This window comes from Sciurus vulgaris (genome assembly GCF_902686455.1).
Source record: "Sciurus vulgaris genome assembly, chromosome: 12".
NCBI lineage: Eukaryota > Metazoa > Chordata > Mammalia > Rodentia > Sciuridae > Sciurus > Sciurus vulgaris.
In genome coordinates, this window is record NC_136473.1 from 42,708,634 (window position 1) to 42,730,277 (window position 21,644).

General features: G+C 33.2%; 1 protein-coding gene and 1 long non-coding RNA gene across 5 annotated transcripts in view; one reads left to right on the forward strand and one right to left on the reverse strand.

Annotated features, from left to right (window-relative positions):
* Window positions 1–21,644, reverse strand: part of ZEB1 (zinc finger E-box binding homeobox 1) — a 159,697-nt gene that overhangs the window by 83,768 nt on the left and 54,285 nt on the right. The window lies entirely within an intron of this gene.
* On the forward strand, window positions 12,681–20,842 carry LOC306641054. Its single transcript, XR_013758007.1, has 2 exons — window positions 12,681–12,864; window positions 12,926–20,842. It is a non-coding gene; the product is annotated as an uncharacterized lncRNA (long non-coding RNA).

The following is a 21,644-nucleotide window of genomic DNA, read 5'->3' on the forward strand; positions in this document are numbered from 1 at the left end:
GAAGAGAACTGCACTTGAAGCAAATGCTACCAAGCTACCCTTAAATTACAAGACAATTGAAAGCCGTAAGTTACGTGAAAGATACTGAATTTTGCTGTAATACACAGAAGATTGAAATCAAGTGCAAATGTAATAAATTGTTTTTAGTAATACAAATTAAAACCTTTACTATCACATGACTGCCTCAACCCATGCATGTTTAGCCTCCTCAATTAAAGTCACAACCACACCCATAGTTTTCTAAGATACCCTATCATAGCATAACAACACTCCATATCACTGAGGCTGCAACTGCCAAACTCCACTGGTATCAGTGCCTGTTACCCAATATAGTAAAGTTTTTCCACCTTTCCTTGGGGTTCTCTTCAGTATACCACACAGATTACCTTACCTTGAGTGGCAGGAGTTATAACCAGCCATATTTGCCCAAATGGAACAAAAAGTGGCAAGAAATGGCACTGTGAGTTGCTTTTGTTTCATTAACCATCTGATGAGTTTCTGTTCTTAAGTAAGCAATTGGAGGAAAAAGTACTCTTAATTTTTAAAGTAAAGGAACTGATCCTCAGTCAGCAGAAAGCAACAGGTACAGGATCAAGAAACTGCCTGAACAGTTAATGGGACATTTTGGGAAACATCAGCATCTATTTAATGGAGGAAGAGAATGGTGAAGGAGTCATCAAAGGTATGAAGACTAAGATAAGCATAACTTGGAAACTAAATGACACTGGCAATTTCACACACACACACAAGGAAAGTGAGGTAGGCAGAATTCTAAGATGACTAACTTCTAATAACCCTAAAGAATCCCCTGTACTTGAGTGTGGATTTGACCTGTGAATATTATGGTATATCATACCTGTGATTCTGTTATCCAAAAAATGTGAAGGGGTTCTGCATACATAATTAAATATCTAATCAGTTGATTTTGTGTTTATAAAAGAATATCCTGGCTGGACCTGACTTAATGAGGTGAATCCTTTAAAAATGATTTAGATTTTCCCTGAGTTTAGAGATGTGAAACAAAACAGGCTCTTTCTTTTCTGCAAGCCTTGAAAGAGCAAAAAGTCATGTTGTGAACTGCTGTGAAGAAGAGCAAACTTCTTACTAGTACAAGGAAATGAATTCTGCAAACAATATGAATGAACTTGGCAGAGGACCCTGAGCTGCACATGAGAAAGTAGCCTGGTTTTGAGCACTGAACAGAGGACTCAGCAAAGTTGTCTAGACTTCTGACTCATGGAAACTGTGAAATAATATGTGCAATTTAAATCACAAAATTTGTGATAATTTTTAAGCAGCCAAAAAAGGTTGCATCGAGCAAGGTCCTAGCTTTTTGAAGAGGAAAAGAGAACTGGGATACATTTTTTATGCTGTCAGATCTTGCCAATTGTATTGGGACTCAGGGGGCTATATTTCCTGCAGATAACATCAGAACAGAAGTTTGGTACTATAAATTAGAACCAAGAGGAGGTAGGGGAAAGATGCATTTAAGTTATTAAGAGAGTTTGCCAGAGTTTGGATATGGTTTAATTGTGTCCCCCAGAGGTTCATGTGCTAGAAGCTGGGACACCAGGATGTTGTTTCTGAGGAAGTAAATCTTTAGAGTGGGGTCTAGGGTAAGGTAATTAGATCATGAGGATCTTAAGGAAATGAAAATAGTATAAAGTGCCACCCCACACCATTGGTCACCTTCTATACACAGCCAGTTGCCTTCTGCTTCTCTGCCATGTTGTGACATAGATCAGAAGGGGTACTCACCAGAGGATGAACAGATGGGGTCACTCAATCTTGGAATTTCAACCTCCAAAACTGTGAGCTAAATAAACCTTTTATAATAAAGTACCCAGCATCAGGTATTGTTATGGCAACACAAGAGACTAAGGTAGGGTCTTATGGTTTCTGGGTCTCATGTCTCTAGGACATTTCAGATACTGAGGTTGGAACATACAGGATAATTCTAGACCCTATCATGAGGCCAATACAGTTCCTGCTTGTTCGGACCTGGCTAACTAGACTATAAGTCACTTACTAGAAGACACCATGCCTAACTTATCCATCCCATTCTGCATCCTTAGCCTCCAGTCAGCAACTGGCACATTTCAAGCATCTGTTGAACGAATGACTTGCTCTCATACTGAAGGTGAAGAAGTAGTTCAAACCACCTGAAATTTTTAAAGAAAAAAATCAGTATAAATCAACCCTATTTCTTGTAACTCCTTGAAAATATCCACTCTGACTCAATAATTTGGGATATTATAACAGAAGCAATGATACAGTCATCAATTAGCTAATCTAAAAATATCTTCTGGTGCCTACTATGTGTCAGATGCTAAAATAAGACTCCTATAACAGCCTTCTGACTAAAGCCCCTGTATTCATTCTAAATGTTCTCATAGCCAATCTCTATACATTAGCCAGGGTAATCTTCTAATTAAACATATCATCTTATATGATTCCCTGTTCAAAACTTCATCGGTCACCTGTTTTTCATTGTACTAAAGATAAAATCCAAAGCCCTTAAAATGGCTCTCTGTATTCTGGGCTCTACCTCCCCCTCCAGCACCATCCCCTGCCATTCACCTTACCACCTCAGAGCATTCATACATGTTGTACCCCCTACCTGGAACATTCTGTCTTTGTCTACCACCTACTCATCCTTCAGATCTCAGCTTAAATATCTACTTGAATGCCATGTCTTTAAAGATCTCTAAATATGTTACATCTGCACAGCATTTATCACTAGTTGGTAGTGATAAATCATATGGTTACTTTTAAATATCAGGGATTGTCTGCTTTACTCAAGAAATATTATCAGCATTAAGAATATATCATATACATATTTTTAAAATAAATACAACTAAAGGCCTATGAGAGTGCCCAACCACAAATTATGAAAGCTATTGCTACCACCAGTTAGAACCAAAGAGCCCAAATCAGTAACATAATGTCACTTCAGAACAGTAACCAGGCAGCTGTCAACATCCTAACTACTTCACTACACCAAGTAAAACACAATAAACCCTAAGTAACATAAACACCAAAACAAATTTCTAATGTGTGTGTATGTGTGGAATCCTGAGCAGTATGCCAGGTAAAATTTCTCAATTCTTAGTAATTCTACCACTAGAAAAACAAGGGTTCTTATATTATTGGCTTAATGTCCTTTATAATCTATTACCACAATTCATCTGACCATGTCTACATGCCCCTCCTCTACCCCTTCCAACCAACCATCATACTCTGGCCTTGGAGAACTACTTCTCCCAGCTTACCTGGTTCCACCCCCATCCCAACCACTGAGTATTTCTCCATGTTGCCACTGCTCCTTGTTTTATTCAGGATGATTCCTGACTCCTACATGCCTGAGCTTATCCATCCCTTCCTCTCAGAGAAGGCTCCAGAATTTCAATATGGGAACCTTACACAAAGGTAGCACTCCAAAGGGAGGACATATTGGGACTGTGTCTTCTAACTGTATTTTCATAGAAAACTCACATTGCTACTCTGATTATCAGGTTCATTTGGTATAATTTAGGGAATTGATGTAAATACTAAAATTTTCTAGTTTCCTCATTGGTACTGACACTGCTTCTACAGAAAAGATTGTTTAACAGACTGAGAACAAATAGGCAACACATACTATTGTGCATTTACCTATACTAGAGAACTTGATTTTACTGTCTATCTCTTACAACTAGCCTGTAAAGAAGGCTGACAACATAGGCTGTCCTTTCATGACTATCATCCTGAAGTCCAACAAAATGCTTGACATGTTGTAGAAGCTTAATAAATATTTTTTGGACTAAATCAAAACAAGAATTTTATGAATACATGTGTTGTACATAGTACTATCTTAGCTGTTGAGCCTGGGAACTAGAGATACTCACTGCCTGGTCAAAACTATAGAACATGCAAAATATTTTAAATAGTTTCAAATAAACAAAATATTAACAAATACTGAATACTACAAATTAAAATTTTTATTAATCAGCATTTCAACACATACAAATTTCTAAGTAAACTAACCTTCTACATCATCAAAGAAGCATTGAACACATTGCAATAAATTATATAATGTGAATTTTCCTGAGTTAAGAGTTCTCAACATTACTAACTTGAGAACAGTATGTGATGATATAGGATAAGCCACTAATTACCTAGAATATTCAACTTCTTGATAGTGCTTTCAGGATACAGAACAAAACAATGACCCAAATCAGATGACTAAATGAACTTAAACTTCAAACTTCACAAATGTGTTTTTAAATTTTTTGAGAGGATAAGTATATACCCTTGAAGAACTGAAAGATGTAGCAAGACAAAAAATGTGAACAGACACATACTGTTAAGAAAGTGATCAAGAGGAGAGTCTGCAGAAGAATTAAGAATAAATGAGGTATGTTTTCTCTCATATGTGGAAGCCAGAGAGGGAAAAAGGAAAACAAAGGTGGTAGTGGATCTCCCAAAAATCAAAGGGAGATCAGTAGAGGAAAGAAACCAAGAAGGGGGAGGTAGGCAGGGAGGAGGGAAATGCTGGAGAGTTAGATTGGTCAGATTATATTGTTATATTTAATGTATCTACAAATATGTAACAACAAATCCCATCAATCATACAACTATAATGCAGCAATAAAAATGGAGATAAAAAATAATAAGGTATGGAAAACTCTAAATTCTAGGCTGATTTTAATCTGATAGCCAGCCAATTCGGGGCTATTATTTTTAATTTGGGAATATAAATACACTGCTTAAATAAATGTTTGACACAATAGGCCCTTAAATATGTACTGAACAAATGAATTCATGATTAAATGTATTTAGTCTTACAGTGCAAGACTGAGGCATGAACTAAACTGTGTGTAAAAAGATGGCACCAGGACTAGGGTAAAAAGTGGACAACAGTGTTTTGGAAAATATTCTAGCAGTCAATGTGCTTGCACTACAGTTGATTTCAGTAATCACAGAGCAATGCCACACATACAAATTGTGGGAGTTGTTATGGTACACTTGAGAAAAATGTTTGATAGAAGCATTCTGTTTGGTAAACATGGGTCCATGTTATTGAGTTCTTGGATTAACTATAAAGTGTACAAATTTCTATCCAGTGTATTTTTATTTCTGGTTCTCTAAAAATAAGGTTTAGGTACATCTGTAATATTTCCTAGTTTATAAGGTACTTTGATATCTTGAGTAAAATGCCATATTTTAAAATTTGCTTCAATAGTTTACAGGAAAAGTGACAAGAGGATTCATATTCAACATTTTAAATTTATTTTTTTCCATTTAACCAGTATGGTGCAAGACCATTATGTAGATAACTACACATCATCACACCATCATTTGAGAGTAAGAACAAACAATATTTTATTTAAGTTTGTATTACAACAGTAAAATTTTTAGAATGAACATGCTTAATATCCATTTTACCATTTTTTGGCTTAGAAATATAGAGCACACACACAAAAAAAAGATTAACAGCCTGTTTCTAAATATGTTTACAACTAAAATACTTTTTTTCTTTTCAAACATAAATAATAGATTACAGCCAATCAAGAACAGAAATATTTAACCAAGACAGTCTTTATAACTAATGTTAAAACTAAACGATATTTAAATCTGAAGAAAGGTAAACTGTAACCAAGGAAATAATTTCAAACACTTCATCCATTTTATACCAACAGTAATCAGAGAAGTTAAGACATTAGCACTCATATCTAAGATTATTACAAATAATTTCAGCCCTAAACAACAATTAGATACACCATGTTCTGAAGCCATTTTATATTTCTGGATGTTGACCTGGGTAGCTCTTAAAATACTGGGGGAGATTCTGAATAACATTTTCATTATTGTACACAATGGAAGAGAAATTAAATTTACTGCTAAGAATCATATGTAAAGGGACAGGAAACAAAATAACCAATCAACCTTAGTATTTCTAGATTACTTTTAAGAAGTCAAAAGAGGTAACAAATATTACAAATACAGGTTTTACATTTTAAAAAATTTCACAGAAATTTCCACTTTAATATATAGAACAATCCCTCAGATTTTATTTATGTAAAACTGATAAGAATATGCTAAAATATCAAGCCAATGGTTAAGGCTGTATAGATGCTATAATAAATTGTATAAATGAAAATTATGTGATGATTTAAACAAGTCCAGTAAGATGTGATTTTTACTTTTAAGAATAGCAAAGGAAAATCTTTTACTTGAGAAAGATTAGAAAATAAAGATAAGCAAAAAGATTTTAAAATTGATGTGATCCCATAATGTTTTTCTCTCCCTATAACCTTCTCAGAATACACAGATCAGAGACATTTTCTACACTAGTAATAGCAATAGTAGCATCAGCAGCAACAGCAGCAGCTAGAATTCTTAGGGTATTCTTGCTTAATTTATATTTAATTTATTTTGCTTAATACATATGGGTGTGATATTTTTATGGAATTGTACTATCTTTTCACAGAAATCACACTCTCCCTTTTGAATAGCAAATTATATTAAAAACACAGACTTTTTATTCCAAGGGGAAACTTTAGGGCATTGAATTTCACCATCAGCAGTGGCTATTTGATCAAAGTTCTTTGTTAAGTCAGGATGACAGGGGTAGGCAAAGACAACAAGGAAAAACAATCTGCAGCTGATAAAACTAAATATATGATTCCTGGTTCTCAGTACACTTGTTTGAATGAAGTTGATCCTCTCATGTTAAGTTTTAGTTCCTATCTTTCATCAATGGTTAAGCTTTAGAAAGTATAAACAATGTTTTTATAATTTTTTGAGATATATGTTCTTTATTTAATAAATCAGAAGTCTATTTAACAATGCTATTATTTATTACCAAGTGAGATTTGAATTTTACTTTGCTGAGAGATCCTGAAAGACAAAAGGAAGATAGTTAATGATGTTAAAGGCATTAATAGAAATAGTATAAAGTGTCCAATATGGCACTAAACAGGACAGGGATATCATAACCAGATACTCTGTAATGAATTACTATAGATAGAGATGTGAAAATATTAATCAACAACCTCTACAAATCACTGTCATTAATAAAGAGAGATTTCTGCTTTAGTTGAAAAGCAAATAATTTCATAACTAAAAGTCAGAACTAAATATAACCAGTCTCATGTAGCAGTCCCGCCTACTAACTTGAGAACTTATTTGTAAGATAATTATGCTTTTCTGGTTTCATGGTAGAACAGTAATGCTATATTTTGTTATGACCCAATTAAACTTTTAAAATAACCAGATCACTAAGGTGAGGAAACCATATTAATTTATATAACTATAAAACTATAGTTTTAGCAAATACCACAATTAAATTGTTTTCTATCTTATCACCTTTTTAGTAGAGCTATATTATTAGTTGAAAAGAGAGGAGATTAAAATTACCTTGCTGAAGTGAAACTTATTACATACCAGGTACTACGATGCTAGGTACTTTCAAATATTAGCTCAATTAATTTTGAAAATGGCAAAACTCGCTTTTATTAACCTCATATTACACATGAGAAAACTCAGGCCCAGAGAGATTAAGTAACCTGCAAAAGATCCTATCTAGGTCTGAAAAGGATAAAGGGGAAAGAGAATTTTAAAATGACCCCCAATTTGCCAGTGTTTGGATGTGCCATCAAAAGGAAAAGGAAGTTAGGGAGAGGCTGGGATTTGCATGGGTGCTGGCAGGAGAGAAGCATGTGGCAGTGGACTGCTTTAATACAACAGCTGGCAATCAACAGAGTTGTTTGAGGTTGGTTAGAAACAGACTGGCATGGAGACCAACATATTGAAACTTTTATGTTTATTAATATCAAGTTTAATTGAAATAAAATTATTTTTGTAATTTTTACAGGAAATTACAAAACATTCAGACTATAAACAAAAGCAAAGTGTAACCAAATACTAGTTTTAAAGACATACACCTTATCTGTATTGCTAATAATAGTCAAAATTTTTACAGTTACCATTAGAGACTATATTTGTTCTCTAAGGAAGTACCACTGTCACACCTATTAGTGGATTCTGCTAGCAGTGAGCTTGCTAGTTTGATTCTGTATCCGCTTCTCTGTTGGTCTTTTCCTGTCCTTTGATAAATGTTCAGTTCCCTTGCCCAATAAGTTTTGTTTTTGGTTTCCAACACCATCAGTCGCCTATGTTCCCCAAATCCTAAAGCCAAGCACTCCCCTATCTCTTTCTGTCTGAAATCAACATTCCCTTCCCATTTCACTAAATCTTGTCAATCAAAGCTCTTTCTACCTTCTATGGAAAGATTCCCTAGGTTAAGAAAAAAATGGAATTTTTTACTAGGTGATTCAAGCATAAACAAAGGTCTATTTATCACTTTATCAGTATGTTCTTTGATTTATGCTATTTACTTAAATATCTTCTATATGTCTATGTTGAATGTCTGGAGAATCTAGAGAACAGACATTAAATTTATTTAATTTTAGTTTTATAATTATTTCCTTATATATTATGCAAATCCAGATGCAGAACTAATATTTCTAATATAATTTATTTTCTATGTAATCTAAATATATAACCTTGTAATGTTAAGATAAGAAATAAAACATTTTTTGTCCATAATTTAGGTTCTACAGCTTTTATAAAGAACTAAGTATATGGTTCTTTTAAAACTGTCCTTTTGTAACTGAAGAAACCTGCAGGGTAGGTAAGCCAGCTGGCTTAAGTTGGTGTTCTCTCTCTTAGCCATACTTTCAGGATCCACCATCACTGGGTTAATAGCAACACTCCCTGCTTAAACCTTCAGCTCATGCTTCCTGATTATTTCTTTTGGAATTATTTACAAACTCAGGAGAGCATTTTCACAAGGCTATTACATTTTAGACTGAAGCAAAAAGATTTAAAGCTGAGCCAATGAATCCTTAAAATTCCATAAAAAGATGTCTTACAGAAATCTACGTTATCCATTTTAAAACAAATTTCAGAAGAAGTCATTCAATAGTAAATTAGTATTCTCTCCTTATCTAGATAATTTTAGAAAGCTAGTTCTTTATTATACATATGAAAAGGGCAAAACATGACAAAGTATGGTCACATATTTTTACTAAATTTGCAGAGAAACGTAGTCTTTCACTATTTATCTTCTGATAAAAGGAAATGGGGTCTTACTCTACATCATTTGTAGTTCAAACATAATAAATTCTGGCTGAGATTTATGAAATGGAATTACAAATTTTCAGAAAATAATCTTATATTGACTTACTCAAGTCTGTAAGGATCCTTATGAACTTAAGCAGTTCCCTCCCTACCTACTACTCTACAATTTATTGCAATAGAAGATAAATATCACTTGGAAGAGTGTTTTGAAAGTTTGAGATTGGGCAACAAATGAAATTAGCAAAAGTTTAGCAGAAAGAGACCTGGAAAAACAATCTAGGTATTATACATACAATATCTTTTATTTTAAATAGCCTAGTACTATTGTAGTTATCCGTTAAAATTAAGAAAAAAGTTTATAAGCACTGTAAAGGGAGGAAAAAATGATTATTATAGAGATCATATTAGGAAGAAAAAATCACCAAATAGTAACTGGCTTGTGTAAACATGTCATATGAACTTGAGGACTACGATTTTTTGGTTCCAATCATTTTTACTTCTCAAACTATGTATATGTAGTACTAACTTTGTAAAATCTCTATTGGAGCTTTGACTACCTTCAATACTCTGTAAGAAAATTTTAACAAGCTTCTTTTCTCCTCTTCTCAATACTTTGGCAAATTACTGAACATCTGTAATAGACAGACAACTGCTTTCAAATTAGGCCAACTTTCCACCGTTTTTCAATGTCTGTAAGTACCACTTAAAAATAATCCCCATTCTGGATGCACTGGGAATAGGAATGAAAAATCAGAGACAGAAAAAATCTCTCATTTCTCTATTGAAGGATAGGCTACATAATTTGTGGGACCCAGCACAAAGTAAAAATGCCAGGCCCTTAATTTGAAAATGAAGAATTTCAAAATGGCAACAGCAGAACAATAAACCAAGAACAAGCCCCTTCAGAGACATGGGCTGTGTAACTGTCTAGGTTATGCACCCACTTAGCCAACCTGCCCTTTTCCTTCTGACTTTGACTGTTTCATGCCTCACTCTGTTAAATTCTTATTTCATCTAGGTCATCCATCTCTGCCTTTCCCAATCTTAGCTACCACATGACTTATTGGCAAAGATCACATTCACTTCTGATTCTGTTACTGTCTTCCGACTCAAATAATAAAACGAGATGAAGTTTCAACAAGGTAAAAGGCAAGGCTCATAACATGATACCTGCCAATGATATTTGAGTTATTTTAACCCTAACCTAGTCTTACAGGACAATAGGGCATAATAAATGATTAACTTGCCAAAATAATGTATAAACACTAAGTAATTAATGTGTAAAAGTAACCAGTACTAAAGTATGACCAAAGGAAAGTTGTTTTATTTTTCTGTAAAGGTAAATACGAGTCCTCTGTAGTAGGTATGCATTTTGGCTGTAACCCGAGTACCAATGTTGGCTAAGATATTTTAAAATCAGTTTGAAGCTACAAAATTGATAACTTTTTCAGAAAATGAACACTCGCATAAGTAAGTGCTGTATACAGGCAAGCTTGTACAGCAATTTATAGTCAAACTATAAAGGCATTTAAGCAGAAACCTCATTTATTATCATGAAATAATCACTGATTATTGTGGAACCTGAAATGACCAAGACTTTAAGAAAAATTAAAATTACAAAGTTATAGAAAAAAAAAAACACTATAGCAAGTAGAGAAGCAACAGTTATATTAAGATAAAATCTTCAAACATAACTGTAGTCATAAAGTGAGTAGCTTCAATTACATTGTTCTTCCTCTTAAAATGTACATGATTTACTATTTAAATGTCCAAAAAGTACATGATGAATCTTTTATTACTTAATGGAAATTTAATATATAAATGTAGATTATTTTATTCACAGTCAACACAAACATAGTTTATCCCTTATGCATTATTTGAAATTTTAGCCTCTATTTTAAAAGTTATTTTTATTATTTCAAAAATAATATATGATTTTTACAAGGACTTGACAGTTTTACTATTTCATTAGCATTATCAATCTGTTTATTGCAAAAACAGGAGACTAAGAATTACAAGTTTTAAAGTAATTATTTGAAATGTTTAAAATAAATTTCAAAATTGAATATGCAATCCAAACAGAAACAATCTTTAAGATACACAATACTGTGTATATTTGAAATGAAGTTATATAAGCAAAAATCTACAGAATGTTGACTCTATCATTCTGTCACATACAGCAGACAACTAACTTGAAATAACTCTTATTTTTAAAAATGAGGTGTTTATGTCCTTGTATGAGAAATAATGCTATTTTTAAATGCAAGAAATAAAAGAAAAAGTCATTCTAATTTTACACCAGCTAGTGCTCCCTAAACAAATGAGTGATGTTGGGTTTAAATAGAAGAAGAAATTAGTTTAACTGAGAGAAGGTCATTATTTCCCTATAGTATAATCGAGTAACATAAAGTCACAAAATAACCCTTAATGTATGGAATTCAAACATTACTAGTTTTTAATGGCTTGGGTGGGTGTTATCAGTTAAGTTCAATGATTCTCAAAAGGTGGTCCCAGAACAGTAGCATCAGCACCACCTTAGGAACTTAATTTTTTGCACATTCTGGGGCACCATCCCAAAACTACCAAATAAGAAACTGGGGATAGACCCCAAAATCTTTGTTTTAACTGACTCTCTACGTGATTAAGATATAGGTTTAAGGTTTTAAAGCCCATGGTTTAGTAGGTCTTCAAATTGTATGAGGACTTTAGAATAAAATTGTCCAAATTTCATGTATTTTTAATTGACAGCATCTCTAGACTAATTAAATAATTTAAGTGACTAATTAAATAATTTAAGTGAACTAAGAATAACAAGAAATCAATTTTACAAATAAAACAAACTTACTATTTTCAGTAATAATATAATCAAACCATATGAGGGAACAATGTAAAATCTTGGTCAACAAGAAGTTAAGGAATTGAAAACAAAGAGATGCCAAAACTGTTCAAGTTACTGTATAATATGTTGGATGAATTGAGACAGTGTAAGTGCATAATACCTACTGAGCTCAAGACTATAGCGTAAGAGTGAAAATGATATGCATGTTCTTTAAGGAAAAGGATTGAAAGACATCAATCTGAAAACATAACTATCCTGTTCCAGTTCAAATCTGGCACAAAATAGGTCCTCTGATAGCATACCATTTAACATTAATATTTGCATCTTTATGATTTCATTATTCAATGTATTTTCTCATAAACATCAACAAAACATTCTGCTTCTAATAAAATACATGTTTCTTAATTAACTGCAAAGTCATTTTCACCCACCTTTTCTTCACTTCAAAGCTACACAATCATTGTTCCCTCATTGCTTTTCCTTCCTTCACATGTTTTTGAATAAAAAACTTTCTAGGCCTACTTTAAAGGTTCAATAATACATATTTACTTTCCTTAATTCCCAGAAGAAGCCAATGAGAACCACAGGGACCTTTCTCCAGTTAAATACTTGGAGCAATTTGTATGGTGTGGCAATACCCTGTTATAAACATTATAAAATAAAAGGTAGTCAATAATCATTTTATTTATTTTATTTATATTAATTTTATTTTATTTTATTTTTGGGTGCTGAGGACTAAACCCAGAGCCTCGTGCATGCTAAGCATGTTCTCTGCTACTGAGTTACAGCCCTAGTCACAATCAATAATCTTTAAAATCAGTTCTCTTGATTCTTATCACCAATTTTGCATTTTATGACCTAAATGCTCTAAAAAGTGCACTTCTAAAATTTAAAAAAAAGTTTTAAACTTTTTCTACTCATTTTTTCATTTTTTCCTATTTTGCCTTCCTTATTAACAAGCAAAAGCAGCATAAGATAGGTATTTATATAGAAGCAACAACTCATTAAAAATAATCACTATTCCTGTTGAAGAATTGCCACCATTCTTTTTCTCAAGATCATAACTCCTCGGATAAACCAGAATCCACCATGGACAGGGACTCCTCTCTACATGTGAACACATGACCCAAGTTAGAGTCATATTTTAACAGGTTCTTCCACATAACATGAGGGCTGCAACAATTCTAGAAAAAATGAGACAGGTATTGATGGAATATAAACCAGCTCTTTTCTTCAGCAGAGAGACTCACACGGTATTAGGTTAGAAATACTGATTAGGAAATAAGAAACAAAAATCTCAGATATATATTCTCTGTACAAATCTATTTGATTAAGACACTAATAAATATGTCAGAAATCAGAAAAAAAATCACCATTTCACCTAAGAACTGAATATGTGGGGACTATAGGATAAGTGTTTTATAAATAATTCTTTATTCAAATTTTAAAAACTCTCTTCAGTTTGCCCTATTGCCCTACAACAAATAGGGCAATAAAATTGATATTTAAACCCACACTATCTTTTTCTCTATATGATATAGTCTCTCCTAGATTATATATACTTATACATTATATTTGTATTGTATTTTTCTTTCTAAATAATATACTGAAATTTTTGATAGTTGATAAAAATCCCAAAAGTACATACTAAGGAAGATTTCAGATGCTTTGAGTTTGGCAATATCCAATTCTTTTTGCTTTATAAATTTTTATCTACAAGAAGTTTCTTCTGGCAGGGAACAATATAGTGAAATGGTAGTTTTGGCACTCTCTGTGTCAAGTCATGCATTTCACTATGAAGGAAAGTTTAATCTCCAGTAGACTCAGAACTAAGCATTTTATCTTCATTTCATCATATAACAACCTTTATAAAAGGTCACCAGAAAACAATCATTAATAGTAATGAAGATAAAACAAAAGTCACAGCAATTGTTCCAAAGTTAAAAGAGACTTCAACAATCATCTAGTAGTCTAATACCTAACTTTGCAGATGAGAAAACCAAAAACCAGAAGTAAACTGCTGTCCACAGTCCCTTGGTGACTAATAAAATACTTCTTAATGCTCAGCCCAATGATATCTATTAGGTCAGCCTCCTCTTAAATTTAAGCTCATTATTTCAAGAATACCATCTCTTTCCACACATGCAGTTCTTTTTCCCATACTCCATCCTTCTAATTTTTCTATTCAGCAACTCAGGATAATATTTTGAAGCAATCTTGAACACCCACTTTACATCTTTTTTATCCCACATTTAACTGGAAGACAAATCCTGCTACTTCCCAAATTTCTCTCACATTTATACTTTCCCATCCTTATTGTGCCCACTCTATCTAGCAACCTCATATTCTCTAATTTATGCTCTTTCTATGGCCTCCTCCTTGACTCTTCTACCTTTCCTAGTCTTTCGTTTCATTCTTCTGTTAACAAAAGAGTGACTTTTGATTGCCTACCAACAATTTCAAATCTTTAATCTTTTATTCAAGGGCACTACTCCATCTTGGCACAAGTGGTCTTTCTAGTTTTTTTTTTTTTGGGGGGGGGTAGGGTCCTATTAATATTATATCTATGTCTATGAAGTATGGCTTCAGTCATACTTGGAAAAAAATCTGTCTTCCATTTTCTTCTTGTCACTGTGCAAGTAAACAAATTCTAATATTACTTAAAGTAATGTTATTTTAAACATCTCCCAATGCCTACCATGGCTGGACTCTGACTGGCACAACTTCATTAAACTAGAATTCTACAGGTATTTGATTAAAAACATATCCAGAAAAATTACTTCTATAAAGGCTTAAAAGTCCAGCATGGTATTAGAATTGCAGTAAAAATGGTGGTAAAACAAATTAATATAGTCTGTTCTGCCCCAAAGCTTATTTTGAAAATGCAAATTTGTTTCAGTGCAATTGGTATATTGAGAACAATGTGAACATAAAGAAAATTTCACATTTGCTTATGTAGGATATCTGTGAGGTGAAGCCACAAAACTACAAGCAGCTGGCTTAAGTAACAGAATAAACAGAATGTATACCTGCACACATCTTAAGACGTTGCCAGCTACCTCAGTTCATTGTGCCTGTGTCACGAGCCACACCAAACCACATCCCACGATACACCTTTTGTTCTGATTTTAGATACCCTCCTTTTAACAGTTTACTCAAGGCATAGACAGCAACCCGGCATCCACTTCCATAAGTAAACTTCAGGGTTTTGGGTATTTTTCAAGGTAAAGGCCATATTTATTACAGTGCTTATATATTTTTTAACCATTTGACATGTGTAAAACCATGATACAACTGTCATCAGTTTCCTGTCTTTTTAAAAATGTTCACTGAGTTTTTAGGGACTATACTCCAACTACATTTACCCATAAGTCATGTGATTTTTAATGTCCAATTTTTCTGTGACCAAAATACTTGGCAAGAAAAACTTTAAGGAGGAAAGATTATATTTTGGTTCATGGTTTCAGAGGATGCAGTCCATTGTCTGCTGGCTCCATTGCTTTGGGTCTGAGGTAAGGTCAAACATCATGGCAAGGGAACATGATGGAGGAAAGCTTCTCAATTCATGGCAGCCTGGCAGCATAGATGTGGGGGAGAAGGGGTCAAGAAGACCAACCATTCCAGGGCATATCCCCAGTGACCTATTTCCTCCACCAAGGTCCCATCTCCCAGTGATCCATCATGCATCAATGGATTAATCTACTGATGAAGTCAGAGCCCTCATGATCCAATAAATTTCCCAAAGTGCCACCCCTGAACACATGAGACTTTGGGGGACATAGCAGATCTGAACTGTAACAACCTGCTATGCAGTCATGTGCTGCTTAATGACATTTCAGTTAATAAAAAATACAGTGGTGGTCCCATAAGATTGTTACCTAGTGATATCACAGCTATCTTAGTTTGTGCAAGTATATTAAATTTTCACACAAAAACGATTCCCCTAATGACATCTTTCTCAAGAATGTATCCCTATTACATAACACATGCCTGTATTAAGAACGAACACAAGGAAGTCAAAGGAGGCTAGATAACCAACTACGGGAAGCTTTTGAAGTGACATACAGGTGACTCTGATCAGGGTTTTCAGGAGTGGAAATGGTGGGCAAGGATTTTAGATACCTTTTAAAGGTAGAGACAAGAAAACCATAGTTAATAAGGATGTGAAAAATTATCATATGTGGAGTGAAAATCTGACATCAAGGTTGATTACAACTACAGCTGCTATTTGTTGAGATGAAAAAATTTCAGGAGGAGGTTTTGGTGGGAAAGGAAAGGAATTCAGTTTATTCTAAGAAGACCAAAGGATTCTGCTCATTAGCAAATGATGGCCATTTATTGATAAAGGTATTATACTGGATAAGGTCACCAAGTGGTGTAATTTGTGCATGATTTGTCCCTGCCAAAACTCATGTTGAGGCTTAATTCTTCAATGCTACAGTGTCTAGTAGTACAGCCTTTGAGAGATGATTAGGTCACAAAGCCATGACCCTTATGAATGAATTAATGACTTTCCTGAGAGACTGAGTCTCTTGAGACCGATTAGGTCTCTTGGGGCTCTCTTTTCATATAACTTACCCAGTCTCACATATTTTGTTATAAGAACACAAAATGGACTAAGACACCATGGGAGTGAATGTGAATTAAAAAGTTAGTCCAAATTCTCAATGTTAAAGCATTTTGCCAATTTAGAAGTGGAAGAGGCAAGAAGAAATCATCAAAAAAAGATTGGAGGAAAAAAGCAGCAGCCAGAAATGTAGAAGAAAAAATCAAGAGAATGTAATATCTGAAAATCAAAAAAGGAATGTGTTAAATGCTACTGCCAGGTCAAATAAGAGGCCTGAGAACTGTCCATTTGACTTAGTACTGTGTGAGTCACTGAAAGAGCAGTTTTGGCAAAGTGACAGAGGTTAAGGAAACTGATTTCAGAAAGCATAGACAACTGTTTCAGTTATAAGTGGAAAGACAGACACAGGGTAGTAACTTTAAAACTGGAAGCAAGAATATTTTTTAAGGCAGAAGAAAAAAACATCTTTATAGAAAAAAACAACTTTATTGTATGTCGGTAGAAAAGATTAGCAGCGAAGAAAAACTAATGATGCAGGAGAGAGAAGGCAGAATGGCTCCAACCTTCTGAGGCTCACTAGTTATAACAATTCTCCATTAAAAATGTATAGCAACATTTATCCAAAATTTAGAATCTCAGTATCTCACAAAATAATAACATAATTAAAAAGCATAATATATACTTAATGATTCTGAAAATAAGAATAAATGTAAAATAAAAATGAATAATATACATTTTAGCAACTACTTGGCCCAACACATTATTAGTGTATGTTTTCTTTTTCCTTTATGTGATCTACAAAAGTAAAGGTTATATTTTAATATTTTTCAATTGATCTGAATTGTGGTTGCTATATAATACATTCATGAAGATAAAAAATCTACTTTTACATTCACATAGTTCTTTGAAATGAATCATTTAAGTCCATCTTTGGTTCTTACACGTTTAACTCCAGACTTAAGAAGCTTAATATCCAGTACAGAAACTTTTCTTACGTAGTCAACACTTTGCTAGGATTATACAAATATATGCCCAACTTTAAAAATATCATCTATAATAAATAGAATACCTGTATGTGGGAGAGCTTAAAGACTAAACAAAGGATTCTTTGTAATCCTAATCCCTTTCAACACTTAATTTTTTTTCAATGTGAAAGTAATTTTTGGGTTGTCATACACAACAGAGAAATATATTTGGCTCATGGGCCATAATTTGTGGATTCCTTTAAAAAGTCATACACAATATTAAATAAGATACAGGTGAGTCAAACATCTGGATTAAAATTTGACATTTATTTTAAATGTTTTATCTTCTATTTAAAGGAGATCTATAATATGTCTCATTAAACAAAATTTCTCCTTCAAGTAGCACACTTAGAAATACACCTATTTTTAAAAAAGTAACTTAATTGTCCTTTTACTGACAACCATAGAATGGACAAAAATAATCGCTATTTCTGGTTATATAATCAACCCAATTGTTAACACTTGTCAGGACTGTCTCTTAAATATTGCACTAATAAAAGCAAAGAAGGGGAATGTGCTTTACTTTCCCCATTTTTATATTTCTTACATTAAAAAATACATAGGAGTTAGATTCAAAATATTTTATGTTGGGAGAGTTGGAGTTATTTTTATCAACTTCTTTTCAGATTATTAGATCCTTTAAGACTCTGAAAGAGGCAAGGGATCATTTCTCCACACAAAAATAAGATATACATACAAACTTCTGCCCTAATTTCAGAGAGAGTCAGACTCTCAAATGTTCATTAATGGATCCCAGGGAAAGACTTTCTAAACTTAGTAGTAGAGTTACTTAACTCCTAATGTAATTTCACATAAGGTTTCTAAAAAGATAAAAACCTACATGATTACCACATGGTAACAAAGTGAAATTATACTTACAAATAATCTAAAAATCAAGATAATTGGCTAGGGATATAGTGCAGGGATAGAATGCATACTTAGCATGAACAAGGCCCTGGGTTCTATTCACAGCACCAATTCCCAAACCAAAATAAAACAAAGACAATAATCCGTGCTCTTATGTCTGGTGTGTTTCTCAGTGATTTGAAGCTTCTTACAATTTGATCAAATCTCAATAAAACTTTTCTTTCTCTTCACATAGCCTGCGATTTCTACACTCATCTAGTTAGTCTGTCACTCTTCCCAATATGCCATAATTTTTTTCTGTACCTGCTCTCTTGAGATATTACCCTTTGCCTCCAGGGCTCCTGACATACCTATTCAAATTGTACCTATCCATAAAGATATAAATTAAATTTTACCAGGTCTATAATTTCTTTTAAAATATCATAGCCCATAATTTATTTTCCTAGGATCCATTATTTTTCAACACCAAACACTTAATCATGTGAGAATTTGTATTATCACACCTTGTCTGTGAAGTCTCCCAGCATCTTAGATTATAGCACTATTATAAATTTGATACATATTTAATAGGTAATTGCTAAATAAATGATTTTACTTCAGTGGCTTCAAAAAATATTGATTTGATTGCTCAAGTAAATCTGAATTAGAGGCAAAAATATGAAAGAAAAAAACTCACTGAAATGAAATTGAGCGCTTAATTTTAAAAAGTGCACCAAATGACAAGTGATAAAGTCCAAAGCTAGGAAAAATTCTATAAACTGATCATGACCATGACTACTTTGTTGTTGTCTTCTTCCCATGGACATGATGGGATAAAAATAAACTGCCTTGATTTTAGTTCAAATTTTGTGGTCCAAATACAGTACCCAATCATAATTGATTGGCATAAACTGCTACATCTATTTAGTATCCCATGATTTATTTCTTAGGCATTTGTCTCATTTAGTGCTATACTTATTATTTATCGTCATAAAAATTTTTCTAATGATACAAGCAGTCCCAGGCAGCATTGTAAAGTAGGCAAGGTTCTTAGCCCATTCCTCTGTCATTCCACCCCTTTAAAATCAAGTGCTTTCAACCTGCTCTCTGAACACCCAGGGTTCTCCTTGTGCAGTCCATGTAGGCTTGCACTCAGGACATACCTCAACTCTTATCTTTCTTTCATTTCTGCTTTAAAAATTTCATGAATATTTATTTTAGTTCATTAAAGTCTTGCCATGTAACTAGTTAATTTTTTCCTATAAACAAAGTCATTCTAAGGTGTGGTTATTGTGCTTATTAAAGGAAAAATCATAAAGCTGTAAACAATATTTTAAATATGAAGGCATTTCAATAATACCTTTTATATCGTATATGCAGGAAGTGCTATTCTTCTTGCATATAAAGTTAGCATCACTTTAGCGCAAGTACGCTGTATTAACAAAAAAAACACGTGAAATAAGAGCATTCTACAAACATTCAGAAAAAATATCTGATATGATTTAATATAAGGAACAGTGAGATAACAAGGCTTTTCCAGATGGAGAACATTAGCATAGTATTAATGAATGTAAAAGTTATTCATTAATTTATTTAGTATAAGTTCTTTGTGTAAAGCAGAACTGTTCAATATTTCATACTTACCTCAAATATATCAGAAATTAAATTTATTACTGTATTACTAAAACTCAAGCAATAATCCACTTTCTTCTAGTGTTTGGACTTAACAGAGAGCAGTATTATCACATCCAGCCCACATCAGAATCTCTAGAGTTATCCCTAAGGTCTCTGAATTCCTTATTCACTCATCCAACTAATCCTCACATCCTATAAATTCTAATTCATAAAGCTTTCTAATATGTTCTCTTCTTTTCTTTCTCATTGTCACACTAGCTCAAGCTCATTATCTCTTTCCTAGATATATTAAAAACTTATTGAATTCACATCTTTTTATTCTTTGTGGGACATATGCAACTATCTTAGAAAAATGGCACATCTATGATAGAAAGTTATACTGCCATCAGAATTATTAGGAACCGGGCTGGGGAGATAGCTCAGCTGGTAGAATGCTTGCCTCGAAAGCACAAGGCCCTGAGTTCGATCCCCGGTACCGAAAAAAAAAAAAAAAAAAAAAAAAAAAAGAATTATTAGTAACCACACTCAACAACTGTGCCTGGCTTCTTTCACTCAAATAAGCGTATTCTACATGTTCCTCCTTACAGAAAGTACATCAAAGACAATATGTTCTGTATCATTAGAAGTTAGACAAAAGGCCTTCTTGATGAGTAAGGGACAGAACTAATTGGAAAGAAAGACAGGGAGACCTCTAGGATGCTGGCAATATTTTGTTACTTTATCTGGGTGCTACTCACCTAGCTATATTAAATTTTCTTGAAGTTCTATACTTAGAATATATTCACTGTTCTAGATACATATCAAGCTTTAAAAAGATTTTTAAAAAATACAAATTTGATGGTGATGTCTTCTCGTTGCTCTTAAGTTAAAACACAAAGGCCAAATACCTAACAATAACCTGGAAGACATTTTGCCAAGCATTCTCATCTCTCCTTTCTCTCTAAATCTTTTGTCTTGAGTATATCTTTGCTGTCTTTCCTTCCTTCAGGGCTTTTACATCTGTTGTGCTCTCAACCCAGAACACTACTCTGCCTTCCCATTTTGTTTTACCAACTTCTAACAGTGCCTCAGATTCAGTAAAATTTAATTTCTAAATCCAAAGTAGACTATAGTTTTGTTATTTGACCCTAGATTAGTTTAGTAATCTCTCTGCCTTCCCTTGGCACTGCTCCATCACACATCTGTAATAGACTGTAAATTCTATGAGCAGGAAATGTGATTTGTTTAGTAAGTCTATTCTCAAAATTCCGTATTTTATGGCCAATCAAATAAACTTATTTATTCCCTTTATGAGAACATGACGGGTAATGGTGGCAAAGTTTTGAAGCCCAAGTGCTGAAGTATTAATTGTGAAATTGCTAATGTTTTTTGATGCATAAAGAAAATAAAAGTTGAATGTTAAATTATTTATACACAGGAAAATACATGCCACACATGCAGGTACAGGGAGAAGTCACTTTTAATTGTTCTCAAGTTTATTTGAAAGTTCTATTTTAAACAATGACCTATGATAATAAAATTCTGAAATAAAATCGATCATAAATAAATTTCTACTAATTGTCTACATACAAATGTTGGATTATTTTTGGTATTATGAGAATCAAGG